Genomic DNA, 7297 nt, shown 5'->3' on the forward strand with positions numbered 1-7297 from the left:
TGTGAAAACTGCACAAAGCCCCCTCAGCTCAAAGTTATATATCCAAAAACCACATGAACTGGCCGAGAGCTATTTGGCCATTTTAGATCGGATTTTCAAACCGGCTTTACGAAAACACATGTAACTTTTTCATATGATTTTCGATTGAGATAGAACAAAGTGCGTTGGACCCACGACTGGATACTCTACAACTTTTCAGAAGACCCGATCATCTTACTCAACCATGTAAAAAGACTAAAATACCCCTGAAAATTTCTAATGATGCATCTTCCTCATACGGAATTGGAACGTAATGAAATCAGAACCGTTGGAAAGACCAGATTTTTTTCGTATCGTTATATGTAGAAAACTTCTTTTAAAAAATTCATTTTCAATGTCGAAATTGGCCCCGCTGCCATAAATACCATAACTTCTTCATATGGTATCGGAATGTGGCAAAATCAGATGCACTGGACTAGATAAATTACAATCTATTTTTTTCATGGAAACGGTTTTCAAAAAAATGTCATTTTCACTGCCAAAAATGCCCCCGAGCATAAATAGACTATTTTACCAGTTTTGACCCGGAAACCCGCACCACCTACCATACATGAATCAAACCACTCTATGCACATAAGGTGGCTATGTTATCTCATCGGTGTGACTCAACTCTGTCATATCATCACTTTAGGTCACGTCATCCAAACTGACCACATCATCACTGTCACGTGACCGGATTGCCAACAAAGACAACCATAGAACAACAGTTCCATGTATTAGATTAGGTTGACAATAGTCGAAGTCCAATGGCTCAATGGCAGGGTTCTTTTTCCCTTATATAAATAAATAAAGGGGACAGGTATCTCCACTAATGGTTGTAAATACCCCGAGTAGAGTTCCATAAGGTTGACAATACTCGAAGCTCAACCCCAAGTTGACAATGTTCTATCACCCATTTATTTTAACCAAAAAAAAAAAATTCATTTATTTTATTGCCTTCCATTCCAAACATAACACACGGAGAGAGAGATATGTTAGCCGCCCGGTGTGTGATCGACACATGACTCCACTGAGTCCACAGACTTATGCTACTGGTCAGAGAGAGACATAGTGGAGTCCGCGTCCGTGAATGTGATCTGGACTTGCAACGAGGTACATACCCGTGCATCCTTGTACACTCTGCCAGGTCTACAAAAGAAACCCTTGTGTGGGGCACAATGGATGTCCTGGGAGCATACACAGAGCCCTTCCAGGGCGCACCCCTCCTTGACTATGGCCACCCCTTCTGTAATCCCAAGCACTTTGTCTGTGCAATCGCTGGAGAAGAGCCCCTGTGGATCATACCTCTGCTTCACCTTCAGGAAGGCCTCCGCAGCCCTCCCGTACTTCTTGATGACCCCATCGAACGCAATGTTCCTGTTCTTGCCCCAGTGGGGCAGCCCTCCATCTTGAACAGCGCAAGCTGCTCTATCTCTTCAATTATGTTCTCGTAAAGCCTAGGCTCCATTGGTTCTCTACTCCTATAGTAGGTGAAATCGAAATCGACTGCGTCTTCCTGTTTCCCCAAGTAAGCGCTGGAGACCTTCACATATCGCATCAGGATGCCGTTGTAGAGGTCCAACCCACACAGTGCATTGGGCTCCAACTCACTCAGCTTCTGCACGTCTTGGATGAAGCTCTTCACTTTGGATAAGCCTACGCTAATGGTGGTTTGGTGGAAAAATTGACCCTTCACCCTGGGGTCCCATGGGCACACAATCTCGAGATCATCCACAGGGCTGTCCAGACATGTCCCTGAGGCTCCCAGATGATTGTTATATCCATTAACTGGGTAATCCGTAAACGTAGCCCCATCATTCGTTAGCCCATATGCTTTGGAAATCAAGGTTTTGTTGTCAGCTCTGCACTCTTGCACTTTAGGTATCCACTGCTCATAAACTCTTCAAATTCCTCTGTTTTCATAACCATCATCCCACCAAAATATATATATATATATATATATATTAAAGAGGTTCTTCAATAGTGAAGAGATCTTCTTTGTAGGGTTTCTCATGGTATTGGCTTTTGAGTTTTGGGCCTTGTGCATTTTGGAGCGGTTTAGCTTGGGTAGTTTGAAGGCTGGGGCTTGCCTTATTTGTGGTTTGGAGAGGACCGGCAGCCGAAGATAGAATCACGGCATAGGAATAAGGTTTGTTTGTGGATGCCAACTGGGATTGGCTTCTTGTGACAATTCCCACCATCATCGTCATTGTAAGAACAGTATGGAGCCTAAATGGTTGAGAAATGAAAGGAAGAGAATAAAAAGTCACGGTGTTCAGTAAGGAAAAAAAAAAAAACAGTTACTTGGCTGCATCCCTGAGATTCCATTTCCCTGGCCGTACAAGGGCTTTTCTCGGGGGGCTATGATCACTAGCATAAAGCATCCATTTTTTCAATACGAAAAAATAAAAAACCTTGGCGGTAGCCAAATTTCATTGTAAATAATTTGGCTACTATTGGAGTTGCAGCCCTTTGCTGACAGTCAAAGAATGGAATAATTCACTTCCTTTAGGGTTCATAAATACCCTCCTAGGTTATGGTATTTTCCTAAATACCCTTTTGGATTCCATTTCTTTGGATGCAACTTGGGCAGCAACTAAATTTCGTCCAGTTTCATTCTCTCTGAGGACTCTCTGTAATAGAGAAGAAGCTGAGGCTGCTTCTTTGCTGTCAACAAACCGTAATCCTGCACCAATTCTCATCAGCCCCTCTTCAGACAACTGCTACGCATCGATTTCTGCTTATCCAAGCCTTGTTGTAGCTATACCACTCAATCTCACAGCCGGATATAGTGGATTTGGACCAGCTGGGAGGGAGTTCGTTCGATCTCTCTTAAGGTAGTCGTAGTGCTGGCAAAGGAATGGGACTCCAGGGATTTGGACCTCCCAGTGCCAGCCTAGAAAAGAATCCTCTTCTCTCTTTTTCATCACACAAAGGCATGAAGGAGAGAAAATAAGAAAAGCGTAAAAAAAAAAAAAAAAAAAAAAAAAGGATCTGTTGCCATCAAATCTACCCTGCAACTCAATTAAGAAAGAACTTTGTGTGGAATGAACGTATACCCAAATTCCTTCTCTCTCCCTCGTTGAGTCTTCCAGACGACGAGGAAAAAAAAAAAAAAGGATGCAATGCGACCAATTTCTCTCTTACCTGCATATCTTTTTAATTCAATTCCAAAGGAAGGCATAGACTGGAACCCAAGGAAGTCATATCGACCATCGCCAGAAACGTTGGAGGAGACTCGATCATCAATGCGGTAGACCGCCTTCTGTTGACTTGGATACCATAAGACATCTGCAAACTCGTGTTGATTGCCGAATTCAATTACATGGTCTCCCAAGTTTGAGTCGTTCTTCTCCAAGTAAGTAATGGATCGCTTGAAGAGTGGTTCCAATTTCAGTGTGACCTGCAACCACATTAAGACCTACTTAAGAGGGGAGAAAGCTCACTAAGTACATGACCAGTATATTCTGATCATTTAAGAATTCAATTCAGTGGCACATAGGCTTGCTAAGCATGCGACAACACCTCAGAGTTTCTGTTGGCTATCTGATGCTTACTATATCAGTGCACTCACTATAAATAATGTTTTTAAAAAAAAAATATATATATATATATATATTTATATAGAGAGATCAGGTTCATGTGTGAGATTGTTTTTGTATCTCCCTAATCTATCGATTAAATCTATTAAATGAAGAGAGAGAAAACGGATCCCAAATCCACGCACTAGGGATGTAGAAGATTGTTCTCCTACATGAACTGATCTATACTTACGGTTCATCTAGGCCTGGCTTTTGGAATTAAAATTGTTTCTAACTAACCTGAGAGATGACTCCAAGGACTCCTAGGGACAGTCGTGTGGCACTAAGATCATCAGGTTGAGTAGTATTGATTACTCGGAGCTTAGCGTAGTTGTCGTTAGGCGCCGCCGGGGTGACAATTTGAAGTCCGACGATGTATTCATGCACAGCACTTCCCTTCCTCCACAAGGAGCTGCCGTGGGAGCCGGTGGCCAAAAGCCCACCCACCGTCAACCCCCACCAGTAGGGCGAGTAAGGCAACGCCATCCTTGCCATAGCTGCGTCGTCGATCAACTGCCTTAGCGTAACCCCACTCTCTACAGTCATCGTCATGGTGGTGGGTTCCACCTTCAACGTCGGGTTCAGGTACTTGGTACTTATCAGCAACCCATCCTCCCCGTCGGGACACATCAGTTTTGGGATGCTGTGAGAGGAAAGGGTCGCCACCTTCATCTTTCTGCTGTTCATCGTGCCATTCGCTACAACCGCCACCAGCTCTTCCTCGCTTGTTGGATACTCGACATCGGCAGCTCGACATACACTTAGATCAGGGAAGGCGAGATAGGAATTGGAGATAGTGCAACTACTTGTTTGCGACTGCGACGAACACTTGATGGGGTCTTCAGGAGGGCTAGAACCCACCTTACACAATAGTAGAAACAGAAATTGAAAGCGGAAAACGAAGATGCCTCTGGTCAAAACGGAAACGCCCTTTCCCATGCTTAAATTCAAATAGGGTTACCAATGGGTAATCGAGAAGGTCTAGTAGTAGACTGTGTCAATATAGGATAGAGGTCTTGCCTTTTATAGGGAAGGATGCCATCAAGGAAAATAGAGGTGACAGCGTATTTACAAGGGAAAATTTTTTGCTACTGTTTGGATTACAGCCAAGTAGCTACAACCGGTTTGAAAATACCCACCTAATGTGAATTTTTCCATCCCTTTCCTTAAGATTCTACTCCCGTGGTTGGTACCAAGGGTTGCAGCTACTTGGCTGCAACCTAGGCAGCAGCCAAGTTTTGTTCACGGCATAGAGCACCTCAAGGCGCACGTCTTATTCTAAATAGGAAGAAAAAGGGAAAAATTTAGGATGAAATTTAGCTACTGCCAAGGTTGCAGTTGTGGCAGCCAAAGAAATAGAATATAGAAAGGTATTTTGGAGAATACTATAATCTAGGAGAGTATTTATGAACCCTAAGAGGAAGTGAATTATTCTATTTCTTTGGCTGCCAGCAAGATGTTGCAACTACTTGACTACAATCCGGATAGCAATCAATTTTTTTCCGAAAATTTAATATTCCAACAATCCTAAGTGTGACGGTTTATACGTGGACACAGACTCTACGGGCGGGGCGTAAATAGTAATGATGACTTGCAATTACTTTGTATGGAGGAGACAAAGGGTCCTGTCTATTTTTTCACCTAAATAATAATTGAATTTCATTAAGACCGACGGAAGTTTATAGTACAGTGTAGGTCTCACATTAGGCACCTTGGAATTTTTGGACCATGTGTAACACGTACACCATTAATAATAATTGAATTTCATTAAGACCGATGGAAGTTTATAGAAGTGCAGTATAGGTTTCACATTAGGCACCTTGGAATTTTTGGACCATGTGTCACACGTACGCCATTAATGTGAAAATGATGAGAACATGGTATTGCATCATGGATGAGAATATGGCATTGCGTCATAGAGGAAAATCTGTCCTGAATTCTTAATTTTCGTTTCTAATTTCATGAACAAATCATTATAATATTTTTATTGTCATTAGGAAGAACATGCAATTTCTATTATAAACTTTTTTTTTTTTTTTTATGTATACTTAGATTGTTCTAAGTTCTATAAAAATTTCAAAAGTCTAGTTTTGATTCCAAGACTAGATTACTTTAAGTTCTATTAAATTCACATGTTTAATAAAGGTTTCCGCACGAATTCCCTTTGTGAGGCGATTAACTACCCATATTAATTTCTTGTAAGTATATATAGTTTACTTTAATTTTACATTATCCTTCTATATCTCATGTATATTGATAATGGATTTCTATATATATATATATATATATATATTCACTTTAAGCTGTTTTTACTACTATATATTTATCAAGCTTATTGTTGCTTGATTATTAAAGGAAATTTCCATTGGATCATTTATAAGATCTAGTCCAAATTCCATTAAGAACCATGCATCTTATCTTTTTTTTTTTGGTAGAAAGGAGAGCTATCTATTAGCCTGAGCTAAGCACAAGGCTTCGGACATACAAATATCAAAGAGCCAAGGAGTGGATAGGGGCCAAGTTGTCTCGCTAGATAGAGACACGACGTTCCAGGCCAGGGAGTCAGCAATGCTGTTATTCTCCCTAGAAGTGTGAAGGAAAATACATCTTTGAAAATAGGATGCTAAGACCTGAATATCCTAGACCAAACTGGTAGCCTCAAAGGGGATTGTAGCACTTGGTTTAATAAGGTAAAGAAATAGCTCCCTACCATCAGTCTCAGCTTGTAGATCCTCGATGCATTCTGAAATTGCATATAGCATCCCAATATGCAATGCTAAAACTTCGCCAAGAAGGGGAGAGGTTGCATGAGTAGGCACAAAAAGAGCAATCGAATGGGATTCCATAGCATTGCGAATGATGAAGCCAATGCCTCCTTGTCACCGACGAGAAAGAAGTCCGAATTGAGTTTAAGAAAAGGTTCCGGTGGAGCAAACCAACCCATTTGTTTTCCAGCTTCTGGCGCACTTCTGGAAAATTTTCGGTGAGGGGTTGTTGCCTCATTAAATTCAGTGATCTGGCCCTCAGTTTGGTGGACTACTTCAATAGGGATTGGGGTGCAACCTTGAAAATTAGGCTATTCCTACTCAGCCAGAGGTTCCAACAGACGAAAGCTGTAGATGTTGCAATGTCCTGGTTCAATTGCTTTAAGTTGCAAACTATCCCAAAAGTTAATAAAGTTTTCAAGCCTTGAGTGTTGCTGTAGGGGAGAAAAGGCAAGGCTTGACCCAAACCAGATTACTCTAGCAAAAGGGCATTCAAGGAGAATATGATCTATAGTCTCAGCTGGGGCTCCACAACTTTGGTAGGCAGGGCCGATATCGGAAATCCTCTTCCTCAAATCAATACCGGAAGCCAGACCTCCAGCACAGGCTCGCCATATAAAACTTCTAATTTTTTGGGGGCAACGGCTTGTCCAGATCTGCTTCCAAACCTTATTAGGGACATTACGAGGAAGGTGGCTAAAAGCAAAGGCTGTGGAAGATCTTCTATTGTCTTCAATTTGATTGCATAGGAAGTGGTAGCCAAACTTGGAGGAATATTTACCATCCATGGTGTTAGATCAAACACCAAGAAACACGAATAAAGAGAGACAATAGATCCGTACGACACAGAGATTTAACGAGGTTCACACACCAGGGTGGTGTGCTACGTCCTCGGGCGAAGAAGAAGATGATTCACTATGCAGAAGAAGGATT

At 41.8% G+C, this 7297-nt stretch overlaps 1 pseudogene; it reads right to left on the bottom strand.

Moving 5' to 3' along the window:
• Positions 1 to 952: 952 nt before the first annotated feature.
• LOC122073610 lies at positions 953 to 4675 on the bottom strand (annotated as a pseudogene).
• Positions 4676 to 7297: the final 2622 nt, after the last annotated feature.

Source organism: Macadamia integrifolia, chromosome 3, assembly GCF_013358625.1.
Source record: "Macadamia integrifolia cultivar HAES 741 chromosome 3, SCU_Mint_v3, whole genome shotgun sequence".
NCBI classification, from domain to species: Eukaryota; Viridiplantae; Streptophyta; class Magnoliopsida; order Proteales; family Proteaceae; genus Macadamia; species Macadamia integrifolia.